Raw genomic sequence first — 27320 nt, 5'->3', positions numbered from 1 at the left:
GATGCATAGTAGGACCTTGTAGATTTGGAAAAGCATGGTTCTTGTGTTGAACTGAATGTTGCCTTGGGCTTGTCCTGTTGCTAAGAAATAAGAGACTTTCTATCTGCACCAGGCGTTGGAGAGACAGAAACTGTACATTTGCTTCAGGGCTTTTCCTCAACTATCTGTGCCTGGACAAACACAAAACTGCATTTCTTGGCTTCCTGCCCATCTGGAGCGGGGAAGCATCCTGCTACATTGGCAAGACATCAACCGGCCTCTACAGGAGAATGAACAAAAAGAATGGCCTCTTATCCAGGTCTGGAGAAAAATCACTAACAGGATTTCAGGTCCACCGCGCACCACGGAGAAAATACCTTATCGGTAGGTAGGAGACCCTTCCCTACCCTTCTTGGTGTTACATCCGCAGTCCAAATGTCACTCACACTTTAGAACCAAACCAAAGTCTTCATTAAGAGCCAAGAAGGCGGGCAAGTGAATCCTCATTTGTGGCCAAAGCGGTGGGACTTTTAAAGGGCCCTGGTTGTGTTACAGTCTGACGTGTAGAAATTCTTCACCACTAAATGGGCACATCTGAATGTTCAGTGAAGTGAGGGGTGGCCAGACTTCCAAAATCTTCAGAGCAAGGTGCGAAAGTTAACGTTGAAGCTTCTGGGTGGGGCTACAGGGAGTGTGGGGCTCAGAGAACAGGTGGGTCTTGCCTTACAACACTCAAGTTCAATTCAAAATAACAGCAGCAGCAGCAACAAACAATGACATTCCAGCTGTTCTATATGTGGCCTCAGCTCTCCATTCAGACGTTCGTGCCTTACCTGCTACTGAGGTTGGTACCTTTGGGGGTAGACAGAGCAAATCTGGCCACTGGAGGATTTTGTGAATTTCATGTCTTAAAACATCATAAGGACCATGTTCTGCCCACCCCAACTATCAAGCAACCACAGATGCTGCTCCCTACTGTGCAGTAAAATAGAATTGATACCCAATATAAAGAGTGTTACCTGAGCGTTTGTTATGTGCCAGGCCCTGAACAAAGTGTGGGGATTCCCTGAAGCTTTCCAACAAGTACATGGCAAAGCAGTAGCTTGAATTCAACCTGACTGACTCCAGACTTCGTATTCTGGACCATGGCTATGAAGCTAAGTTTCCTACTCATTGCATCATTAATAGAATGGAAGGCAATGTCCCCCAGGCAGTCCATGTTGGACATTTCTGATATGTAGGCAGCACTGCAGGGATGGGTCTGTGTGTCCAGGGAGGCTCCATAGCTCCATTTGTAGAAAGAGTCTTTTGATGTCCTGCCCAGTAGGTAAGGGTGATCTGGTGCAGCTTGCCAGAGCCACTGGATAGTAAATCCTTGAAGGCAGGGTCCAGGCATATAGTAGATGATTAATAAACATTGTTCAAATGCCAGAGCTGCTCTTTCAACACACGAATCCTCACTGGTCCTTCAAACTCCATTGTTGGAAACGGGGGCTACTGGCGGGCTCATGAGGGAGTCATAGGGTGCTCTCTGGAGCCTTCACTGATAAGCTGAGGCGCTCAAAGATGGCATTGCAGAGCCAGGTTGGCACAGGAGGAGTGAATTCCCAAACAATCAGAGCCACACTCTTGTCCAACGGCCAGCTTCACCTGCATAGGAAGCTGGGTACAGAACTAGAGCAGAGGTGCTAAAAGTCCTCCCTCCTCTTCCTCGGAAGCTAAGAGGAAGAAGATCGTAGGCTCTTTAACTCCAGAGGAGCAGCCAAATTGGAAGAATTTTGAATAATCAAAGAATGAGAACTCATTGAGCACAAAAACGGGCGGGAAATAAAAAGTGTGTTTCCATGTACGCTCTACATGCTCAGCTCTGTAGGTCACAGGTGGTCCATGTGAGCCAGAATCGAGTGGACTTTTCGTTTAAAACTAAGAAATATGTTCCCATCGCCAGTCAGTATTTTAACACAAGGTCACCCCAATTTCACAAAAGAACCCAGTTTTACAATTAATAAAATGTTTTGTAACTAAGACCCCAGAGCCGAAGAAATTGCTGCAGGAAACAAGAAAATGCAAAGAAGCATTTGCAATGACTCCTTGGCAAAAAATACAATACAAATGCAAAATAGTTCCCATGTGGTTTAAGCGAAACTGTACCTTAGGTGTTTAGTTAAAGCAACCTGGTTAGAATCAAGTGAATTTCCCCAGAGTAAGACAGTTCGCTGGGAACCAAGACATTTCACACAAGGGGAGGAATCCTCTGGGGAGGGATTGGAGTCGTATCCAAAGGAAAGATTCCAGGATAGTGGAGAGACAACGCTGATCGCCTACACAGTCTTCAGCAGAGCCAAAGAGACAGAAGTTTCAATAATGCAGGTGTTAATGCTTTGCCTGCCTGATCTGTGGTCTGGGTGGTGGAGTGCTGTTTTTCATAACCGGGTGGAATCGAGCGTGTGATTCTTCGTTCTGTCGCTATTTGCACAGGGCAGGACAGTGTGCCATGTCTCCCCCAGTACTGGTTTCCCCCATGCTGACTCATCATGAAGAATTTGCTTTGGTTGACTCTGACCCCATCAGTTATTTTTGAAACGACGTTGGACAGGCGCTATCCTGGGGAAAAGATGACTACTATGGCGTTCGCCTCCACCATCGCTCCCCTGGATTATTGTAACAGCTTACCCTTGCTGGCCATGAGCTATCCTTATGTCTAAGAAAGATCATCTTCCTCCCATGCTTTTTGACCTGGCAGGGGCTCCCCATTTCACTCAGAGTAAAGGCTTGCAAGGCCCTCTGTAACGTACCCTCTCCCCTCGCCCCATCTTCCACCTGACCTGTCTCCTATCACATTCAGGCTTCATGCTCCCTCCACTCCAGCCACACTGGCCTCCTTGCTGAGCATTGAGTACAACAGACTTGCTCCTTCTTTCCCCAATCCTACCAGGCTCACTTACTCCCATTCTGGTCTCTCTTACCTTCCTTTATGTTCTATTTTTTCCCAAGACACTTACTGCCCTCTAACACACGATACAATTTACTTATTTATTATGTTTATCATCCGTCTTTGCTTGGAGATGCCAGGACTATGAGGGCAGAGGTCTCTGTTTTCTCCATGATGTGTCCCAACCCCTTAGAGCAGTGCCTGGTGCATAGCAGGTACTCACTCGACAGACATCGATGAGTGAAGAATAAATGAATGAATAAAACACACAAATAACCCTCCAACCGCCCCTTGCCCCACCACACACACACAGATCACTTGTTTTCACCAGCCACAAAGCTGGTGGCATTTCTAAGGACCAGAATCACACTGGCTCTACATTTTACAATCAGTGGCCACACGACTCCATCATTAAGATGCTCACTGAGGGTGGTGCCAGGCTGAGGTTGCAGAAAGGAGGGGGTTAATACAAGCACGTTCCCCATCCCCTTGGTGGTGTTAAATCTAAGTGGAACATTCAAAAGTCATGCAGAAAAGCAAGGAACGAAGAGGCTTCATATATAATGGCCTGTGAAGTAATTGTATCTTACACACATCAGAGGGAGTCATCTAGCAAATAGCTTTTAAGCCCTAGCTTTTGCTAGTGTATCCTGAATCTTTCTTCCTGCCATGGCCTAGGCCCCATCCCTATGGAATGAATGACTATCACCCAAATTGAGGACATGAAGGAGGGACCCTGACACACCCATCGTCTCTTTAGTGAAGGGCTAATTGCCTTCATCATATCACATACCAGGAAGTGCGGTAGCCCGGTGGCTGAGGGCATGGGTCTTGAGGCCTCAAGCTGGATTCACATCCTGCCCACATCACTTATAAATTATGTGACCGGAGCTCCTAACATAAGGTGTCAGGGTCTGAGTTCCTCCAGGTGTCCTCAGGTGGGAAATCAACCTCTCTTGTATAAGGTCATCTCTGTAAAGTGCTCAGAGTGATGCTTGCATGTGGCAACCCTCCCACCCCCGCCCCGGTCAGTGTCAATGATCATTGCTGTTGTTACTCAGAAACCTGTATAACCTCGAACATCTTTGCCTGGTTCCCCATCCGGTCACCCTCACTCCCAACCTTATCTCTCAGTATCAGCTCTTCGTTATGCCAGACCAGTCTCTCCTTCCCCAGCCTGGACTTCTTGTTCTGTTCACTCTTGCCTTTTCCTTGTTCTTCTTACTTATTGTACCAGCTCAACCCTAGAGTTTCTTCTCCATTCATTCTCAGTCCTTCCAAGTTGAACCCAAACCCTGCTGACGCTCCATCATCTCCTGTGCGGCTCTTCCCACGTCATCCCATCTCTCCCATCTCTGCAGGTTTATGGAGCTTATCTCTTGGCATACACAGGAGTGCTGTTGATTGGAAGCCAGCCATATATTTTCTTGCCTCTTTCAAGGACCTTCTGAGAAAGGACATTGGTCCTGCAATTGTCAACTTTCGCGGAGACTTTATCTCCATTCTTGTTTTCCCAGGTGCAGCCTGGCCTTGGAAAATAACTCTACTTAACTCAAGGGTGGAGGGCAGGGTTTCATTCATTCATTCAACCAATATTTATAGACCACAAATGAAATGTTTGGTATGGAACCAGGCATATATCATTTCTTCCCCATAGGAGTTCATCGCTTATGGAGTTGACGCTGATACGTACTAAGTTATAATCCAGCACTGTGGGCAAGACAGAATTGTAGCTTGGCTTATCAGGATGGATATAGCTTTGGATGCAGCCTCCATGGGGTTCGAATACTGGCTTGGCTACTAACTGGTATACAACCTTGGGCAGGTTGCTTAACCTCTTTGAGATTCAGTTTCCTAATCTATAAAATGGAGCACTAACCTACACTTCCCAGAGTCAATCGTTTCTATTTTCCTTTACTTCCTATTGGTCTGGGCTTCAAATCTGCAGGTTAGCCCACGGGTGGGTGGGTGAGGTGGAAGAGCAGGTTCCTTAAACTTGACAATGACAGTGTCCTCCTTTCTTCCTCAACCTTAACCCGAACCCTAACCTAAGGCAAAACTGAATCCTAAAGCTAATGCTAACACTAATCACAACTTTAACCCTAATCCCAAAACTACCTCTGAACCAACCAGAACCCCAACTCACACCCTATCCTTGAACCAAACCACACACTACCCCATTCTAAACCGAAGCCTAACCCTAAACCTAACCCTTCCCCTGACAAAAATAAACGAAACGACAGCACAAGCCGAACCCTAACAACAGGTGCAGCCCAAACCCTAACCCCAACCCCAGCCAACCACAAGCATAATGCTAACTCTAACCCTATGCAAACCTAACCCCAATCCCAACTCTAACCCAATCCTAAACTTAACCCCAGCCCCAACCCCAACAGCAACCCTAACCCTAACTCCAACTCCAACCCCAGTACCAACCCTAACCCTAACATCAATCCCAACCCTAGGTGGCTGGGCCTGCTGCCTTTTGAACTCTCCGTCTTGGCTCTCACTGGCCCTACATACCTGTCTCAATTTCAACTTTGATCTCAAGTTGACCTCTCTCATGGAGTTGACTCATCCCTTAACACCTCAGCTCATTGGCAGGTGTGTACTGTCTACTCCTCAGCACCACACAGGAACCAAGGGAGGGGCAGAAACACTCACTCAGGACCCTTCTCGGCCTAGCTTTGCTGGGCTGTTATTTTTGCTTTGCTGTGCCTATGCTATACTGGCACGGTGATACCGGGGATGGGAGTTGCTTCCTGGAGTTCCCCATGAAGAGTGGAGTAATAAAGTCTTCCAGCCCAGTTTCCTCCCAGTCTTTCTAAAGCCCAGTTCTGTCCCATGCCAGGATTTCTGTCCAGAGTGGGAGGAGGGGTAGAACCCACGGGCCTGTCTGCTCCCTACACTTCTGTTCCATTGACTTTCTTTGAGAACCGGAAGCCTTTTTTTTAACTTCCCCATCTTGTTTGGCACATCCACCTCCCGGGATTGCATTCTTGCTTTTCCCGAATGGCATTTTCTCTCCCCCTTTCCTGGAGCTATGGAATGTCCACAGGGAATGTGAGGTGGGAGTGGAATAAAAACCCACACCATTAATATTTTCAAAATATTATTCTTGTTATATAGCATATGTGGCCTATATTCTTCTGGACCTCTTAGGATAGGCCTAGACCATCTTGTAGCCCCCACCTTCCATGACTGTTAGCTTTCCCCTCACTGTAGGAACAAAGGAAATGATAGGACAGCAGCTTCTTGACACATGCCTGGTAATGAATCGGTCTTGGAGATGTCCTGGAAACTCATTCTTCACTTCCCTGCGTGAGGAAGGTGCCTTCTGATGAAGTCACCTGCCTCGTTCCTAGATTTTGAGCGGGAGTAGGGCAGGTCAACACCTGTGCACTGTTTGCCTGGTTTATCTTGTTTTCCATGGGAAAAGTTGCAGCTTCTTACTCATAATAAAGAGTATTAACTACAGTCACCTCATGACAGGGGTTGAGACTTTGACCCTGTGCTTTATTTAACAACTGTGTTCTACTCTGTGAATGCCAGCTTATCTTCGAGAAACGTGTCCCAAGAAATCAACTGTGCTAATCTTAGTGGACTCCTGAAATCTTAAAGTAAGAAAAGATATATAAGTATATATGTAATATAATAATAGTGTATATCTTAAGAAAACACTGCTTCATTACATTATAATTTCTGATTTCATAATTACAGTTTGGCAGTTTCATTTTTCATCATACAAGTGGCAAAAATGCAATGAAATGGTATCAGGTATAAAAGAAAAGTAATGTTTTCCTTCTAGAAATCATTTAAAGAAAAACGTTAGGACTTTGCATTCTTTTAATGGTTTTCACCATTTAAAACTCCTGCTTCTATTGCTTCATCGTTATGAAGGTGATTTAAAAAAGCATTAACTGTTCATTGTTATAAGTTATAATTTTATGAATATCAGAAATACAAACGTGCAAACCTGTGTTCACGTTTATATGTCAGCATCCTAAAGGGCCAACAGATCTTCTGTAATCAACAAGGCACAAATTTATATACATTATCCTGAAGGGTCCCTGGCTGGAAATGTTGGTTGGCAATACCCAAATTATGGCTGAATATGAATGATGGTAATCAGCAAGAAGGGGACCATCAATATGGCCATGGTGGTAAGTTTTATGTCAACAGGGAAAGTAAAGTCGCCAGGGATTTGAATTAGGTTTGGTAAGCCCAACCATGATTTCAAATAGACTAGTGGGTCCAATTGGGAGTTTAATAATGCTCAAACTAACCTTGGTGTTCCTGGGGACATACAATCGCTAACAGTCTTGCCTTATTTTGCATAAAGTTTGCTCCTTAAACAAATTTAGACGCAGTAAAATGTCTGAAATATATTGTTTGCATTTGCAGGTAGTAAACAAAATATACCAGACTTTTCTTCTGATGCCTTGTAATCTCAACCAAGAATAGAGACTAATGTAATTTACTAAAGATCTTGAATTGGGGTTGCTATTTCATCCTAGGTCAATGGTTCCCAGCCCTGACTCATAGTAGAGTCACCTGTAGAACTTGAAAAAATAAAACAGCACCACCAGACCAACCGAATCATTTCTCTAGAGATTGGTCCTGGGCATCAACATTAAAAAATGTATATACAAGATATTTTTAATGTGCATCTGGGGATTAGAACTTCTGCCCTATATGAAATATCTCTGACAAATAATCTCATTAAGTAATTTAACTAGTTTGCAATCAAATTATTTTCTATTATAGTTTTAGCTAACATACAAGTAGTGTTTTTAACAAATTAATGTGTGTAAGATTGAAAGGAGGGTGTAACTTAGGCTTTCTCTGTGTGTCCAGAGCATTCACAAAAACAGGTGAATCTGATTATGGTCTTCTGGAAATATCTGAGTTAATTAATCCATTGAAATGATGAGGATCTGTATTCTCAGTGGGACTTTTCTTCTTTTGCTCCTTGTGAGGGTGGAGTGATTTCTGAGATACTCTTTGAGAGTTAAAAGAATTCTCTATCATGCGCCTAAAGAATCAGGTTTTGAATGTCAGCCCTGCTGCTTCCTGGTTCTGACCCAGGGTTGTGGTTTGTAGATCCCTAGCATTGCTAGGGGACAGGTTAGAAACACAGAGTCTCAGGCCCTTCCCAGACCACTGACTCTGACTTCTGCATTGTGACAGAGTCCCCAGGGGATCCTAGGCACATCTAAAGCAAGTCAGTGGATTCCTCTGAGTCTTGTTTCCATGTCTTTGCAACGAAAGATCCTAAAATCTCCTCTACTTCCTCACAGGGTATTTAAGGACCAAACGCATGGTATGTAAGCATTTTTCATAAAGTATTTCTTATTGTGGTAAAATATGCCTAACATAAAATCGATCATTTTTACCATTTCTAAAGGTACAGTTCAATGGCATTAAGAACATTCATATTGTTATGCAACCATCACAACTATCCATCTCTAAACTCTTTGCCATCCTAAGCTGAAACTCTGTGCCCTTTAGAAAATAAATCCCCGTTCTCTCCCCACTCCCCCCTCCCCCGCCCTCCAGGTCCTGGCAACCACCATTCTATTTTCTGTCTCTATGAGTTTGACCATTCTCGATACCTCACATGAGTAGAATCTTACAATGTTTACCCTTTTGTGACTGGCTGATTTCACCTCGCATAATGTCCTCAATGCTCGTCTGCGTAGTAGCAGGTGTCAGAATTTCATTCCTCTTTAAGGCTGAATAACAGACCATTGTACGTGTATGCCACATTTTGCTTATTCATGTATCTGCCGGTGGACCTTTGAGCTCTAACTTCGGCTATTGTGAATGATGCTGCTATGAACACGGGGGTGGGGGGTGTGTGTGTACAAATATCTTTTGACTCCCTGTTTTTTATTTTTGGGGGGGTATATGCCTGTAGGTGGCGTAACTGGATCATATGGTAATTCTGTGTTTAATTTTTGGGGGGAGCGGCCATATTATTTTCCACAGCAGCTGCACCTTTTACATTCCCACCAGCACTTCCCAAGGATCTCCACTTCTCTACATTTTCATCAACACTTGTTATTTCCTTTCTCTTTTTCTTTTTAATGTAATAGCCATCCTAATGAGTGTGAAGTGTTACCTCATTAGGGTTGTGATTTGCACTGCCCAGTTATTAGTGATGGTGAATATCTTTTCATGTGCTTATGGGCTCTGAAGTATTTGAAATCATGTACATTGTTGCAATTTTGAGATTATGATACTGAAGTTTGAATATACCGACTACTTTGCTCAAGAAATCTTACAGATTTCCTTTGTCTATCTTAGGAGGAAATGAGCCAAATTTTCTTCTGGAGACCAAGTGAGCTGTAAACACTATCTGAGAGTTGAGTCATGCAGCCCAAAAATACCATGGTGTTTGCCTTAATTTCTTCATCCATAAAATGGAGGGAATAAGTTTACCTTGTAGAGTTGTTTGGAGGATTAAGTGAGATAATATATGTCAAATGCTTAGTGAGTAGGTAAGAGACATTATTTGCTCTTCCTGTGCTGTGGGTGGAGAAGAGGAGGGATCCACGTTGGGGAATGTGGAATGCACACGATGGTGAGCGGAGAGGAAGGAGAAGGGAGGATGTGTTGAGGGCACAAAGCCAGTGAGGAGCTGTGTGTGGCATGCTTGGTGGATTTGTTCATGGGAGTGGGAAGCAGTGGGAGGTAAGGCTGGGAGAGTGGGCTGGGACCAGACTGCAGGGGCAAGGAGGGTGAATCCACCAGAAGAGGGTGGGCTTGTGAAGGCAATGGGGAGCCACTGAAGGTTCTGTGTTGAGAGGGACACAATCAAAGCCACCCTGTGTTTATTGTTCTTCCCAGGCAGGCATGACCCTCAAACCATAATAGCAGCACCTCAAGGCTTTGATCTTGACTATTGCCGCTGTTTACCTTCTGGGGAGTACCCTGGATATTTACAAAGTGCCATGTAGTCAGTTTCATTAGTTAGGAGATAAGATTAATTAGATTTTTTGAGGCAAGTGAGGACTGGACTTAGCTTTGAAAAACACAGGCACTAAAGGGAGTGCTGCTGGAGGCTCAGCTGCTGGTTCTCTTTGAAATCTCACGTGTGGCCTCCTCAGTAATATTTTTAGCATGCAGAACACCATACCAGGAATTTCCCAAAAGCGATAAACCTGCCTTCAAGAAGATTACAATCTCATCCAGGAGGGGTGGGGGTGCCTCACTGATACAGTATGGAGTATTTTCAAATATATATACTAGGTAGTACTTAAAGGAAGTGCTGGGATGGGAAGGAGGGATGTGGTATAAGAGAGGCCGTCTTCTGTTTACTATATTTTAGTAGAACTGGCAAAGAATGGCAGTGTTTGTAACAAATCGTCCAACTTTCGTCTGTTTTTAATGAAAATCATATAAAAATTACTAATAAGTACAACACATCAAACTAGATGGCAGAACAGTAAACATGTAAAGTATTCATGTTCCCACTGAGCAGACTAATCGTTTAAAGTAAAAGGTTTTGTCTGAAGGAATGGCTATTAGTGGCTCTTGGTAAGTAAAACCTTCATTTGATTTCTAAATATATGTTTGAATTTTATAAATTGTACTTTTCTTACCAAGAAACCCAGTTCAGCTTGTATTTTTATATAATATGATTCTATAATTAAGGTGTTAGAAATGGTTATATTAGCCAATTAAAGGGCCAACAGGATCACAAACAAATTTTGCTAACTTTTCCCACAAACAGTTATGCGCAAGCCAAAGGACGGCCCCTGCAGTGATTAATTCAAGGATCATTTCTGCAAAAGTCACCTCTTGAGCATGAAACTTACACTCAAGTAGATATCACTCGGAGTTCAGTTAGAAAAACAGAAACCACCTTGGGTATTTCAAGTAGGAAAGGATTTAACAGAAGGAATTTGAGGTTTGTAAAAAGAAGTTGAAAAGTCTGAGGTTGCAAATCAAGTCGCCGGTGGCACCTGGTAGCTTTAAGGTTTGCCACTGCAGGCTCATTACAAGAAGTTGCTACTTCCCAGGTCAGAAAGATTACAGGAAACTGCTGCCCATGGTCACAGCCATCCTGTAGCACTCAGGCTGGTAACTAGAAAGGGAAAACCTACAAGTTGCTGCAAAACATCACATCTGCTAAAGCCTGAACTTCCAGCTAAAGCCTGAACTTCCAAATCTTGCACGAGGTCATATAGATCATTGTCAGAATTGATGTCTAATCAAGCACCATGAAAGCAAAGGAGTCTGGGACATGTAATTACCAATCTTTCAGTCCTCGGATATATGGATGAACGCTGAAAGCTGGCGGAGGGGGGCGGGGAACGAATGCTGGTTGCCAAAAGAAGTATGGAATATCACTCCCATTTTATAAATGAGAAAACTGAGGCATGGAGGTCAGTACCTTCCCCAAAGATTCAAAACCAGGTCGATCTGGTTTCAGAACTAGAGGTTCTTAGCAATTGTACTGGGAAGTAGCTATCACATGGCATATAGCTCCAAAACTTAATTTGCTTCCTTGGCTTTAACTCTCATCAGCTCACATTCTTTTAGGCTATATAATTCAAAACAGACCGTTACAAAAGGATTATTTTGGCAACTTATTTGGTGGTATTTCCAAATTTGCTAACCTTTTCAACTCCTTCCAGAAAATGTGATCTGGGTAGCTCTTGCAATTACGGTTAGCTTCCTAGGTACAAAATCTTGGTTTGGCGATATTTTAGGGGGTGGGGTGAAGAATTATTTATGCTGCAGCTCCTAAGTCCATGCTTAAAGTCAAATTACTGCACAGACAGTATCTATGAAATCTCTAAAACAGGTCCAATTTTCCTTCTTCCTTGAGTTCCTTATTGATCTTGGCTTAGGATGAAGTTACAAGCAAAGGAACGAAATTGACACTTACTGATTATGAAGGCCCCCCCCACTCCCCAGCCACAAAACAAAGGCCTAAGTAGAAAGCATGTATATTCAGTATAACTCATTTATTCATTCATTAACAAACATTAAACCTAGGTAACTTGCTGGATTCATTTATTCGATAAGCACACATCCATTGTGCTATGTACTGGTTATTGTCCATTCTCTCACCCCTCCAGCTCCTCCCCCTGTTCACACAGACCCATTCTACTCCCTTCTCTGCTCTGACTCTTGCATTATCAGCTCCCCCCCTCCCCCCCACTTGCTGACTTCCATTTGGGTTTGGTCAATGGGATGAACCAGCAGTCGACTGAAGGGTAAGAGAAGTGAGGCGTGGCAGCGTTTCCTCTTTGCTCCCTTTCTACATGCACCTCGCCTCTGACGGTGGATGTGTGTTTCCAGGACTCCAGTTTGTGTTGGGTAGTCCACTGCTCTAGAGTTCCCGCTGTCACTGGCTTCCAGTGACACCATTTTCTCTCCTTGTCCCTTGAGACCTAGGGATGACAATGGCTTCCCACTCTTGCTGGACCCTGGGTGCCTCACCATCCCTTGTTTATTCCAGTAATCCTGCCCTCACTTGTGCAGAGTCCCTCCATTAAATTGTCTTCATTGAAACCATATAGGTTACCAACTGCTGACTCTCCCGTGAAACCACCAGAATCACCGACTGATGAAACAGAGCTGAGTTTATCATTTACTATGATGAGGAAAAGCATCACCCTAGTGAGGTGTTAGTAGTATCTCAGAGGGAGAATACTCATAGTTTTGGGTCTGAGTTCAGTGGTTTAAGGTGGGTCTTTAAATTCGGGAATCAAATTAGAATCGGGCGCAATCTGTGATAAAATTGCAACAGACAGGAGAGAGTTTCGTAATGAGACTGTGTATAAATGGTGATTTGAGAGGCAAGCAGCTTTGGCCCACTGAGTGGCCTACTGTCCTGAGAGGTAGGCTGTTTGCCCAGATGAATCACCTATTGTCCTAGGAAGACAGCTGGCTGAGCAGTCTGTTGTTCAGATTAATGAGTATTGGAAGATTTTATTGGTTTAAGACCTTATCTTTCTGCGCCATAATTCCCCCAAACGAACAATAAAGTCATGCTGACACAAAGTCCTAACAATTAAGCCGTGGGGCTTCAGGTGTCTGACTGGCAACGTAGTGCCCACTGTGGTCATTCTTCAGCCCAAGCTGGAGGACAGACTATTGCCTTCCGGGGTCCTGTCAATCCAGATCTTCACCGCTGCTTGAGTCCGGATTGCACACCCGGTTTCTGGGGGTGGTTATTTCAACCTGTACAGATGCCAGGTCTTCTTATTTCTGGGCGATTGTTTGTGAGCTCATCTGCTGAGACAGTGGCTGCACAGCAGCAGCAAAGTTTCTAGAGATCACACATGTAAACATTGCAACATAGACAAACACTAAAAGAAAGATTACATTCAGAGTTTTTGGTACACTTCTGTGCCAGGAGCCAAGAGTGCCCAAATGAAATCAGGAGAACAGACTTGTTCTTTGTCTAGAGAGCCCTGAGAGCCAGATATGAGGGTATTAGCCAAATCACCTAATTTTATGTTTTTGTTTTGAGATCTCAGAGAATTCTGTGCGGATGTAAGGACAACATTCCTCCACTAATATAACCCCTATTCCCCCTTGAGAGGCCCATGTGATATCTAAAGTAGCTCTACTTGGAGGCACCTGGGTGGCTCAGTCAGTTGAGTGTCCCATTCTTGGTTTCAGTTCAGGTCATGATCTCATGGTTCGTGGATTCGAGTCCTTCATTGGGCTTCTGCATTTGATGGCGTGGAGCCTGCTTGGGATTCTCTCTCTCCCACTCTCTCTCTCTCTCAAAAAAACAAAACAAAACAAAACAAAACAAAATAAAGTTGTTCTACTTGGCAGATAATGGGAGACAAGCTGGTTGGAGTGAACTGTTTTGCTGGCTTAAGTGGGAAACAGAAGAGGCTTCTCATGGTTGTATGATTACCTTGAACTCACCTTGGTCAAGTCATTTACCACAATGTCCTCTGATTTTCCCATTTTTAAGATGAGGGAGCTGGGATTATTTTTAGCATTTTTCAAACTGGGTTGTGATCCATTAGTGGACAGTGAGATCAATAAGGTGGGTCACAGCCAATTTTAAAATATGGGCTAGAATAGGACATAAATATCAGATGGGCTCACATAGCAAGGGTAAGTATTCTCTTGTGAAAGTATTCATGGCAGGTCAGGAGAAACAAGTTTACAAAACACTGGACCAGATCATCTTTAAGGACCATTCATTTGTTTGATTCTCCAGTTCCCAGGATGAACGTGTTTCACATGCTCATTGCAGAGTATAAACTTCTACATGTTTCTGAACAATGTTCCGCATGTCAGTAGAAAAGACAGATAGTTCTGTGATTTGGAAGGTTCAGGTTGTGAGGAATTGAAATGCCTCAGCAGGCTGACCTCTCTAGATATTCACCACAAGACTTCTATTTTTAAGTATTTGGTGTGATTAAAACCACTACAAATGTGAGCAATTTTATTTTTTAACAATTTCTGAATTTTAAACAGGTTTACTTTCTTTTGAATTCTCTTCCAATCGTTGTTCATGTGGATTTACACATCTTACCTCGTTATTTAAAAGAGCACGCATTTATGTTCAGGGTCACAACATTTTCTTACAAAGATTTCTACATAGTGAAAACTGACCTAGTTTAGAGCTGTTGCAGCTGTGTGGTATTCAGTTGTGTTCATATGTAAATAGCGTGATTTGAAACAGCACAGTGATTTATGCCATCAAGAAGTTTTGCGCTGACCATCTCTGACAAACAGTTGTGTGTTTTCCTTGGTCAAACACTATACTGGTTTTAAAAGCTGGCAATTTATGATGTTAGCTGAGCCAAATGTTCAGAAGAACAGGGATTGTCCACCCTACCGTAACAGCCATGTGAAATGGTTCTTATCAGTAAAACTGAGTGTCCAGCTGGGACACAGGCAGGGTTTGGGCTCAGAGGAATGCTCAGATATGGACTGTGGCCAGCACAACTGGATCTGGAGGGAAGAAGACCCTAGAACCACAGAGTGTCAGAGCCAGAAATATCTGGAGTATCTCCTAATTGTACCCAACCCCCATTTACATGCAGTTTACAGGCTCAGATGGGGACTTTCCCCGTTTATAAAATGTAGGTAACAAAACTGGATCTTCTGACTACACACTCTTAGCTGCTTCAGAAGTTTTAGATGAAGGTCCTGCAGACACCAGAAATGCAGAAGATATAAGAGAATACAAAAAGTATGCCATCCAGCAAGTTCAGACAGATGTCAGGGAGTGGCCATTTTTCATGGTCAAAGTCAGAGAGGAGCTTGGGAATACAGAGATCCCTCAACCCAGAAAGTAAGGCTGGTTGCTGTAAGGTAAACACCAGCACGCTCAGTGCTTGGTAAAGATTTTTGGGACTAGATTCTTGCCCTATACTGACAGGAGCTGGCTTCAAGGTATGAACACCCCCAAATCTGCAGGGAAACCGAGAGGCCAAGGAAAGAAAGGTGAATCCTTCTGCTATGTGGTTCTGACTCGGGGGAAAAAAAGCAAAGAAAGTTCCAGGTGGGGAGCAGGGAGAAAATTTCTTCTATCATACAGCGTTGCTAGATAAAATGCAGGACACCCAGTAAGTTTGAATTTCAGATCGACCACAAATAATTCTTTAGCGTAAGCATGTCTTGTGTACTATTGTAAACTGTTATAGAGCTACATATATAAGAAAATAACAAAAACTTATTTGTGGTTTATCAAATTCAAATTTAAATGGTCACCCTTTGTTTTTATTTCCTCAACCTTGCAACTCTGCTATCACAGCCAGAATAATAAGAAATAGGATTACTCTCTGGGGTGATAGAGGTTCAAAGTCAGGTGTTTTGGAGCCATGTAGCTCTCTCTTGCCACCTACCACCCTACATGTTTGCACACAAGAAACATACAAACCATTGCTGGAGCCTCACCTTCCTATCTGAATAAATAGGTTGTAGTTTTACAAAGGACTCAATTACTAACATGGTCCTGAGGCTGAGTGTTCAGACTTCTCGTGCATCTCTGTAAGTTTCCAGAAGAGTGGAAGTTCACTAACAGGTCACAGAGCCTGTGCACGGGGAAAAATTGTTCCCAGTGTGGAAAGGCCAGGGGATGGTCAAAGCCTGGCAGGACAAACACTTCTGCCTCCAGCAAGGAGCAGCTGCTCTACCTACCAGTTCGAGACAGAAAGCTGGCTGGCAGTTTGTGGGCGCTCGGCTCGATCGACGTAAAAACACGCATTTTAAGGAGAGCTAGTAGTTTGCTCCAAGACATTTCTATGCTCTGTTAAGTTAGTTCTGATTATGTTAAGGAAAACTGATAGGCAAAACTCTGAATTTGGAAAGTAAGCACAAGAGTTGCTAGTCCTATAGGAAATGCTGTACCAGAATGCCTCTTGCAGCATGGTTTGTGACAGTTAAAAAAAAAAAAGGCAACGGAAAATAAAAAAATGGAATGTCCATCTAAAGGGGCATTATATATTTATATGTGGAATATTTGGTAACTATGGCTGTTATCAAACATAATTAGCTAGAACCATGAGCACTTAACTGGGAGCACTGTTGTGCCATATAGCTAAATGGAAAAAAAAGAAAGGATAATGTATACAATAGAATTTGTTTCAATAAAAAGAATAGAAACAATGGGGTGCCTGGGTGGCTCAGCTGGTTAAACGTCTGACTCTTGACTTCAGCTCAGGTCATGATCTCACTCACAGTTCGTGAGATCGAGCCCCACGTCAGACTCCGTGCTGGCAGTGTGGATCCTGCTTGATATTCTCTCCCTCCCTCTCTCTCTGACCCTCCCCCACGCATACACGTGCTCTCTTCCTCTCTCAAAGTAAATAAATACGCATAAAAAAAAGAGTGAAAGCAAGAATGAAAATTCCTCCACCCCTCAGTAAGTGCAGGCATGTATTTGTATATATTTTTATGAGCAAAGTGTGGGATGATCCACCTTGAACTGTCAGTTATTCATCACCTGGGGTGACATGGGAGCTGGTGGGAACATTATTTGCTTTTTGTTTGTACCTCTCTGGATGTTCTGACTTATTACAACAGTGAGCATTACTTATGAGATTAAGAAAAAAATTAATGTCAAATAAAATATAGAAAATTGTATGACAGGCAGATTAAAAAAACCTTCACCGACGGGCTTTAAATAGTAGACTCCCTACTAATCTTCTTCCTCAATTCAGCACACACATGTAAAGCTATATTTCAATTCACAAAACTTGAAGTGACTTTTTTTAGGAATGTACTTTGCCCTGTGGTATACTTACACAGTTTACCCAGGGGAGTTAGCCAGAAGTAGATTTGGGCTTGCTGGGGAAAATGTTAGCTATTATGAGAAAACTGAGATGAGTTAATGGTAACAAATGGTTTTGCCAAGAATACAAAAGTGCAGGCTCTATTATCTATGAAACTGTGGAGCAGAAACCCTGCATATCAGTCTTGCAGTAAAAAAATGGTACATGTTTGCATGTGTTTGTAAAGTCTTATTTTTTAAAGATGTGTCCATTCTCTGCTTGTATCATTTATCTAGCGTCTGAAGGCTGGATTTTGGAGGTCCCCCTACTGTCAATACTAACCAGTGTGCTAATCCGGTCTTTTATAGAGTAACCCATCACTAAGACTGTGTTCTAGAGAGTTCTATGTATTTGTGTCCAAGAACAAAAAAATGATTAGGTGCTTTTTTAAAATGTCTTTGTGTATTTTATATACTTACATTAAAAAGGTCTATATATTTTCGTTGTGTTACAACCACCATAGATTCTTTTAGAAATGGGGTGTGTTAAGAAAAACGAATATGAAATGCATAATGATGTTCACAGAGACAGGGCAGATGTTTGATATGGTCAATGGGTAAACAGAATGAGGGCCATCACCTTTGTATCTCCCTCAATTTCCAGCTGAACTAAAGTACTGAATTGGTTTCCATCTAACAGGTGATTGTGGGGAGGAGGAACTTATTGCTAGATCACTTTGCTTTGAATTTATTGCAGCTCACTAAATTTATCAGGCATCTGCCCCATCCACAAAGTTGCAAGGAGGGGATGTCAACACTAAAAGCAAAAATTACTGTGAAGTATATGAGATAAAATGTATGCGTTATTCTGAAGGCCTTGGCAATGGCTGCGTTAGTCCAAGGAACACTTGTTACTTAGCTGCCTTATTGGCCCCCAAACCAAATCAAAACAAAACACCCACCGGTATATATTTAACAATATTCTATTTTTCACGAAGTAAAGGTATTTTTCAGTTATGTGAGTTTTTTTTTTTTTTTTTTTTTTGAGAGAGACCAGGAGCAGGGAAGGAGAAGAGAGAGAAGGAGAGAACCCAAGCAGGCTTCACACTTAGTGCAAGAGCCCCATGCAGGGCTCGCTGTCAGGACCATGAGGTCATGATCTGAGCCAAAACCAAGAGTTGGATGCTTAATCAACGGAGCCACCCAGGGGCCCAAGTTGGGTGAGATTTGTTAAGACACACAAAGACTCTGGGCTGCCCCAGATTAAGTGCTCTTGGCTCTAGGAGTGAACTCAAATGTATTGTAACCCTTGAAACATTGCAAAGCAGAGCATCTCAGGCTTTGCTTTGCTTTAACGTGTTAAGGGACTTGACCCAACCTGTTTTATATGCAAAAATGTCTCTTGCCCTTTTACCCTGAGGGCCTTTCCACAGCCTCCTGGAGGTCATGCAACCGGCCCCTTCTGATCCACACGATTTCTAGCCATTTTGAAGCCACGAGGGGGAAAATCATTCTTTGGACGGGAACTTTTGGAGGAAATTGAAATATATGCAAGTTTTTAAATGCACTTTCCACATCTGAAACCATTTTATGGACACAAGAGGATAATACTGGAATGTACATAATTTGGTTTCCTCATAAAGTTTGGTATTTTTGAGACTAAAAGAACTGAAATGTTTCTGAGAGAAACGTGAGCTTTTCTTTTAATCACAAAATCCAGGAAAACATTTGATTTGTTGAATTATTCCATTTTTGCAAAAAAAAAAAAAAAAATCACCTCAGAACTCCTTTTCTCTGTGAGAAGAGAAAGAATTCCAGCGAGGACAGCCCTCCTCTAGGAGAAGATGTGCCTGGGGTTGTTGTGTCAATATGAAAGAAGCCACAACTTCCTGTGGCTGTATCTGCTCTGTAGCTCTTTCGTTCAGTGCTCCATATTTTGTCCTGTACCCTTTAGGGTGGGAGGGTTTGGTGGTAAATCCATTACCAAAACCACCTTACTATTAGCCAAAAAGCACACACACACACACACACACACACAGTCCAGAAGAAAGAACAAAACAGCGTTGAACATCACTTCATGTCTATTATAACACATGAGGGTCTACAAGGAAGAGAGTTGAGAGGGTCTACTTTGTTCCACTCCATTCTCATGAGCCTTTCAATGGCTCTGGTGTGCAGCTGCCATATACAATATAGGGCCCCCAATTACATTTGTTTTTTTGTTAGTTTTTTTTTTTAACGTTTATTTATTTTTGAGACAGAGAGGGACAGAGCATGAACGGGGGAGGGGCAGAGAGAGAGGGAGACACAGAATCAGAAGCAGGCTCCAGGCTCTGAGCCATCAGCCCAGAGCCCGACGCGGGGCTCGAACTCACGGACCGTGAGATCGTGACCTGAGCTGAAGTCGGACGCTTAACCGACTGAGCCACCCAGGCGCCCCTTACATTTGGATTTCAGATAAACAGTGAACGCGTGCGATATTTGGGACATCTACTCATTTAGTATTACATGCATTCATTATTTATCTGGAATTCAAATGTACAGGGGCTCTTTGGGTTTGTATTTACAAAATCTAGGCGACCCTAGCCTGGGTGTCCCTTCTGGATTTTTGAGACCACCCCACATCTCTTCATCCACTCACTTATTCATTCAACAAGCCCTTATGGAGCATTTATTCTGTGCCAGGCTCTGTTCTAGGCAGAGGGGACAGCCCCAGACAAGATAGTTTTAACCTTGTTGGAAAAACAGACCAAAAAAATAGGTATTACAAAAGAAAGAAAGAAAAGAATCAGCAGGATAACTTCAGGTGGTGATGATGGAGCGCATAATGACGAGTGAGGCTGGTGGTCAGAGAAGGACCCCTGGGAGCACTGACTGAGCTGAGGCTCAAAGGATGAGGAGGAGAGAGCCATGGCAGGTGCTGAAGGGATGGTGTTCCAGGCAGGAGGGATGAGCAAGCGGAGAGGCCTTCAGGGGAGAATGCAGCTGGATCTGCAAAGACCCGAAAGAAGGCCAGCAAGGGCTGGATGGGTGAGTGAGGGAGCTAGTGGTAATGGAGAAAGTTAGGGAGGAACTTGGGCTGGATGCCCCCCGGAGCACTGCTGGGGCTGCGGAATTGTGACCTCACAATCTGATTTATGGTTTTAAATGGTCCCTCTAGCTGCTCCAGGGAGAACGCATTTTAAGCAGGAAGGGGTGGAGGCTCAGAGGCCTTCTAGGAGGCTCTGCCCTCCTGCCTGATGGTGGTGCACTGGACGAGGGTGGGGGAGGGGCTGACGGCTTTGGAACACGTTGGAGAGCCTTGCTGGAGGACTTGCTGGAAAGCCACATGGTGAGGGAGGCACAGAGGATCCAGAGGATTCCCTGCAGCTTCTCAAGAGAAAACCCTTTCTCTCTCCTTCCCTGTCGCCTTTATCCTTTCCATTCTCCCTTATTCACTGGCCCGGTCCCTGCCCTGCTCAGTCAGCCCTCCGGATCCTGCTCTTCTGCTGGTGTGCAGGACAGGTTTTCAGTGAGTTCTAGACCCGCCTTTTGTTGCTGCCTGGGGCTGAGGCTGGGAGGGGGGGTGCTTTGGATTCTAAGGGTAGGGAAGGAGTCCTCCACCAGAGCCGACCTTCTTCTTGGCTCATCTTTTTCGGATGTCCTTCCAAATGTATTGGGTCTTCCTTCCCTTCTGCTCTTCTGACTTCAATCTACCCTCCCAGGCTCCAGGAACAGACACAAGATGCAAACTTGTCTAGTTTTGTATGTCTCCAGAGAATAGCTGTATTTGAAGTAAAAATTCCCGACAGGAGTGTGAGAAGGGTCAGTGGATGGCACTTGTCCCTTGACTTTTATGCTTGTGGTAGTTCTGTTTGGATTCATGATTCCAACCAAGATGTTTCTTGGTTATTCCCAAGGTTAGGAAGAATAGTAAATACGGTAAAAATGGTAAATAAATCTGCTCAAGGAAATAATGTATATTGGAAGGAAGGAAATAAGCAAGGAAGGAAAGAAGAAGACAGGAAAGAAGAAAGGAAGGTGGGAAAGAGAGGGTAACAGCATGCTTCCCCAGAATAACATATGAGCAAGAATTTACTGCTTTATTTTCTTAATCTAATGGTCACCAAACCCCACCAGCACAGACATAAAGCAGAAGTAGTCTGAGAGCCAGTACTGATTCATATCTGGAATAGAGGGAGGCAGGGACTTAGGAAAACAAAACAAAGCAAAGTAAGAACAAAAACAAAATCGCCTTAACATGGGTTTGATCTTGACTCTGTCACAGCTGGTGTCGGGAGCCCCTGGAGGACAGGGCTGCGGTGTGTCCCATGCCCACAGCCCTATGTTTCCTAGAGGACGGGTCGTGGCCAGAATTCTGTGCATGTAGAAGGCAGAAGGAAGGAGCCAAGAGCACCTCCCTGGGCCCCATTACCTCATGTTTAAGGGAAGGAGTTGAACTGAAAGCTCAAAGGTCCCTTTCAGCTTCCACACCGCTCCGTCCCCACACCTCTTCTGTTTTCTCTCTGCTGCTTCACGCTCACAAATGTCTCTGCTGCCAACAACTGTTTAAAACACTTTCTTTCTTTTCCTTGTCTCTCTTACTTGCTTCAGGCATTGACCAGAATTCCCAGCAGTTTCTCCCTTCTGATGTTGGGTGCTTATTATATTTGGACCTTGGGGAGGACAGCTGAAGACATGGCATGGTGGGTCAGAGTCATGAACACTAAAATCTTCATATCAATATATAATCAAGTGCCAGAGAAGAGATCTGTGAAATTTAGATTTTTAATACTGGTTCCCTAAACGCAGCAGGCTGTGGTGATCACAGCCCCCCTCTCTTTGAAACCATATCAAGCTGCTTCCAGAGACAACAGCTACCACGTTCTGAAAGGTTTGGAGTCTGGCAGCTGTCCAGAAAAGTGGCTCCTTCCCCACCACGTACAGAGCTCACGGTACCTGCACAGGAATTACTACAGAAACAAATCCATCCTCCATTGCCTGACCTGGGTCTGCTCCTTATTCACATATCGGGGGGGGGGGGGGGGGGGGGAAGAAAGGAAAGAAGAAAAAAAAGTGGAGTATTACTCAGAAAAAGTGTTATCCCATCAAGACCATTTCAGCCACAGACACAAAAGATGATGGCATATTGAAATAGAACACAAAAGAATTTTCCAGGAATGCCTGAGCGGCTCAGTCGATTAGGTGTGCAACTCTTGATACTGGCTCAGGTCACGATCTTGCAGTTCGTGGGATCGAGCTCCACACTGGGCTCCCCGCTGATGGCTCCGAGCCTGCTTTGGATTCTCTGTCCCTCTCTGCCCCTCCTCCACTCCCTTTCTCTCTCTGTGTCTCTCAAAAATAAATAAATAAAGACAAAACTATCCAAATAGTAATCTGATTTTCTCCTTATTTTTCAGAGGAAAAACTTGAATATACAGGAAGAAGAGGGATAACATACACAGAGAACAGCCTCTGACACTGTTGTCACTAGATGGAATGCTTTTGACCGCAAACAACAGGAAACCCATTTAAATTTGACTTTAACAATATATTTTACATAAAATATATAATTTAACATAAAAATTATGTGGGTTAATGAGAGGCTCATTTATGTCATCAAGGATATAGTTTTTCTCTGTCTTGAGACTCTGATTTATTTACTTAAGCCAGCTATCCTCAGGGTCCCCAAATGGCTGCCATTGTTCCAGGCAGCACACTGATATCAACATCCATGGCAGAAAAAGGAATGTTTCTCCCTGTTTTATGTTCCCTCTGAAGAGAGTGGAGAACCTTCTAGAAGCCTTGCCATCAACCACCCCACCCCCCATTTTCATTGATCATAAATGCATTACATGCATATACCATCTTAAATCCTTCACCTGGTGAGGGAATGAGACCACCATGATTGGCTTAAACCTGCACTGTCTGGTAGAAATATAATGTGAGTCACATATAGAATTTTAAGCTTTCTAGCAGTCAGTCGCATTAAAAACAACAAGAAGGGCCGCCTGGGTGGCTCAGTCGGTTAAGGGTCCAACTATGGTTCGGGTTGTGATCTCAAGGTTCATGGGTTCTGTGCTGACAGCTCAGAGCCTGGGGCCTGCTTCAGATCCTGTGTCTCCCTCTCTCTCTCTCTCTCTGTTCCTCCCCCCCTTGCACTCTGTCTCTCTCTGTCAAAAATAAATAAATACTAAAAAAAAAAAAAAAAAATTAAACAACAATAAGAAAAGGTGATATTAGTTCTAATGCTATATTTTATGTTGCCCTCCAACATATCTAAAATATTATTTCAACATTTACCCAATACAACATATTATTGATATTACATTTATTTTTTTATTTTTTTATTTTTTTAATGTTTTATTTATTTTTGAGACAGGGAGAGACAGAGCATGAATGGGGAGGGTCAGAGAGAGGGAGACACAGAATCTGAAATAGGCTCCAGGCTCTGAGCTGTCTGCACAGAGCCGACACGGGGCTCGAACTCACGGACTGAGAGATCATGATCTGAGCCGAAGTCGCCGCTTAACCGACTGAGCCACCCAGGCGCCCCGATATTACATTGTTTTAAATATCAAGTCTTTGAAATCGAATGTATATTTTACATTCACAGACCATCTCACTTCGGATTAGCTACATTCCAAGTGCGCTACAGCTCCATGTGGCCAGTGGTACTGTATTGGACAGTGTGGGTCTAAATGTAACAAGATTTATTGCCTGTGCACTGGGAAGGGGTCCAGCCTCCCTTGAATTCATGGCCCCTTAGAGGAGGGTGAACAAAGCTGGGGTTCTCTTAGCAAAGAGGAGGGCAGTGGTCACTGGGGTGGCAACTAATTTCATCTCTTTCTCATATTCCTTGGGTTAGGGAAGTTACCAGCACCTGCCTGGTCGGCAAGAGAAATGCGGAATCATTCTGGACTCCTTTCTTTTCCTCCTTTCTCTAACACGACAACTCATCAAGTTTCGTCAATTCTGGCTCCCACATCTCTCTCAAAGGGGCCTTCTCCTCTTCATCCCATCTGCCACGGCCATGGTTCGGGACTCTATGTCACAATCCCACCCGACTCTGACTTCTGTGAGGCTCGTCCGTGGCTCCCCAAACTTGCAGGATGCAGTTCAATCCTTTGGCACAGCAGATAGTAGCACGGTTGGTTTTGTGCCCACAAGCACTCTCTGCTCTGACCTGGGGAGCGGTACTTGGAATGTCTGTGCTCTCTCACGTCTTCATACGTGTTTATGTCTGATTCCTTGTCTTTAGAGTACCCTCTTTCTTCCTCTTCTTCCTTTTCCCCTTTTATGTCCCTCTTCCAGGGAGCCTTCCTTCTCCCTCTTTCCAGATAGGATTAAGCACCATAAAGTTATGTTCATATTCTGCTCTAGCACATGTCAAACCGAATTGTGCTTTCTATACCCTCCCCGTTAGATGATGGGCGTCTTGAGGGTAGTGGCTGTGCTTTGATCTCAGAACCCCACTGCATAGCACACAGGGCCCACGTGGCACAACAGCCGGCAACGTAGAGGCTCCATGTCTATTGAATGGGTGGATGGATGGATGGATGAATTCTATTCTCCTTTCTAGTCTTTTCCCATCCGTGATGGGAAAGCAGCCCTTCCCAGCTTCCTGCCTTTGAAAACTATTATTTTCCCAGGCTGCCATCACAAAGTATCACAAACTGAGTGGCTGAAACAACAGAAATGTTTTGTCTTTCAGTTTTGCAGGACAGAAGCCAAAAATCAAGGGGCTGGTAGGGTTGGTTCCTTCTGAGGACTGCGAAAGATAATCTTCTCTGTGCCATTACCCTGTAGCTTCTGGTAGACTCAGGCATTCCTTCTCCCTGTGGCTGCCCTCTGTAGGTGTGTTTGTGTTTCTTCTGCTTAAAAGGACATCAGTCAGATTGGATTAAAGCCCACCCCAGTGACTTTATCTTAGCTTGATAATCTGCAAAGGCTCTCTTTTCAAGTGAGGTCACATTCGCAGGTACTGGGACTTAGGACCTCAACATCTTTGGGGTGAACACAATTTAACCTAGAACAAGACTCAAGCTAAAGTCTGGTGTATTTATTTTCTATTGCTGTGTGACAAATTACCACAAATTTAGCAACTTAAAACAACACACGCTTATTATCTCATAGTTTCCATAGGTCAGGAGTCCAGGCACGGCTTAGTTGGATCACTGTTCACTCGCACAAGGCTCTAATCAAGGTGTTGGCCAGAATGCGTTTTTATTTGGAGGCTTGGGAAAGAGTCTGCCTCGAGCTCATTCAGGTTGTTGGCACAATTCCTGTCCACTGAGGGCCCTTGTCTCCTACTGGCTGCCAGCTGGGGGCCGCCTGCAGTCTCCTGCCGTGTGGTCTTCCCTGTAGGCAGTTCACAGTGTAGACGTTTGCTCCTTCAAGGCTTGTAGGGGAGAGTCTCTCTCTGTGGCTCCAGACGGCTTCTTTCTCCAGTTATGGGAGGGGCATAGTCTGTGGCCATATTCTATTGGTCACAAGCAAGTCACAGGAGATTAGACAAGGGAGGTGACCTATTGGGGTCACCTTAAGGTTTATCTGACACAGTAGGTGTGGGTTTTTTTGGTCTCCCAACTTGCCCATAGCAACCTTGTTCTGTTTCAGTCTCAGATTCCACAAAATCTGCTAAGGAATGTGGGGAGGGGGAAGGACTCAAGAGAGTCCAGTGGCCTCAAGAGAGCATAATTTAAAAAAGTAAACTTGAATTAAATTGACTTTAATATTAAATTAAAATTAAATCAATATACATTTTAATTTTTTTTAACGTTTATTTATTTTTGAGACAGAGAGAGACAGAGCATGAACGGGGTCAGAGAGAGAGGGAGACACAGAATCCGAAACAGGCTCCAGGCTCCGAGCTGTCAGCACAGAGCCCGACGTGGGGCTCGAATCCATGAACCTTGAGATCATGACCTGAGCTGAAGTTGGACGCTTAACCGACTGAGCCACCCAGGCACCCCAAATTGAATCAATATTAATAGCAAATATTATTTATTAAATCATATGATGTATTTACATGCGACATTTAAATAACATTTATTAGTAAACAATATTTGACATTGAAATGGCTATACGGACATCATTATCATCACCATCGCTGAAATCAAGGGATGACTGTGTGCCAAGTACCATTCTAACACAACACAGTGTATGGTATCTCATTTAATCACAACTGACCTATGTGATGGGGACTATTATTATTCCCACTTTACATATGATGATACTGAGGTCCAGAGGGGCCAATGGAATGTCCCAAAGTCACACTGAGGGAGCAGCTAAGAGACATGACGTTCAAATTTCTGACCCCAAAAGACTGCTTGATGGCAAAACCCACACACTTCACTGTTAGGATTGACTGGCTGCCTTTGAAATGGTGCTTCTCACAGGATTAATGTGGACACTGCTAGCATTTTTCTCTGTAATTCTCTTTTCCCCAGCCTTTCCTTAGGATAGGTCTATCTTTCATGAATGGTTAACCCATTCAATCAAATTACTGATTGAATAATCAATCAATATTCAAAGGTATAAACAACTTACAAGGCAAACGGGATTAGTTTGTAGTTAGATATTTCTTAGCTGGTATTGGGGACATTCAAATGGTTCTCTACAGTGAGACACCTTTAATACTAATACTATCCAGCCTCAATTTTCCTGGCTTGTTCTGCCTCTGTCCACTCAAATTTGGCAATATTTAAGAATGCTGTCAGCAAATCACTCAGTAGTCTAAGTGTCTGTGAACATAGATGAATGCTTTATTTTAGAAAAATGAAGGCAAGAAACAAGAGTCAGAAGTCATAATTTCCACAAGGACGTTTGTGACACGGGAATTTTTTGAGAGCACTTTGCATTTTTGGCTTACATGTAGTTATCACACAGGTGACTGAAGTCACTGATACCGAGAAGGTAAGGGACATGAAGAACAGGCAAGAGTATCGTGTGACGGCTGACTTTTCTCAGGCTCTGGGCATAAGATCTCTGGAAATCTGTGCTAGGACTCAGATCCTAGTTCTGTTTTTTTTTTTTTTTTTCTGTTTTAAGTTTATTTATTTACTTTGAGAGAGAGAGAGGAAGACCACGAATGGGAGAGGGGCAGACAGTGAGGGAGAGAGAATCCGAAGCAGGCTCTGTGCTGTCAGTGCAGAGCCCAACGCGGGGCTCGATCACACAAACTGTGAGATCATGGCCTGAACCGAAATCAAGAGTTGGATA

General features: G+C 43.7%; 1 long non-coding RNA gene across 1 annotated transcript; it reads left to right on the top strand.

Annotated features, from left to right (window-relative positions):
- The first annotated feature begins 20301 nt into the window (after nucleotides 1-20301).
- On the top strand, nucleotides 20302-22685 carry LOC132674772 (uncharacterized). The gene is made up of 3 exons (XR_009608613.2): nucleotides 20302-20448; nucleotides 21711-21802; nucleotides 22517-22685. It is a non-coding gene; the product is annotated as an uncharacterized LOC132674772 (long non-coding RNA).
- The last annotated feature ends 4635 nt before the right edge of the window (nucleotides 22686-27320 follow it).

Source organism: Panthera onca, chromosome A2, assembly GCF_046562875.1.
Source record: "Panthera onca isolate mPanOnc1 chromosome A2, mPanOnc1 haplotype 2, whole genome shotgun sequence".
In the NCBI taxonomy this organism is placed as follows: domain Eukaryota; kingdom Metazoa; phylum Chordata; class Mammalia; order Carnivora; family Felidae; genus Panthera; species Panthera onca.
The sequence above is the reverse complement of the archived record's forward strand: the minus strand, read 5'-3'. Positions and strand labels throughout refer to the sequence as shown.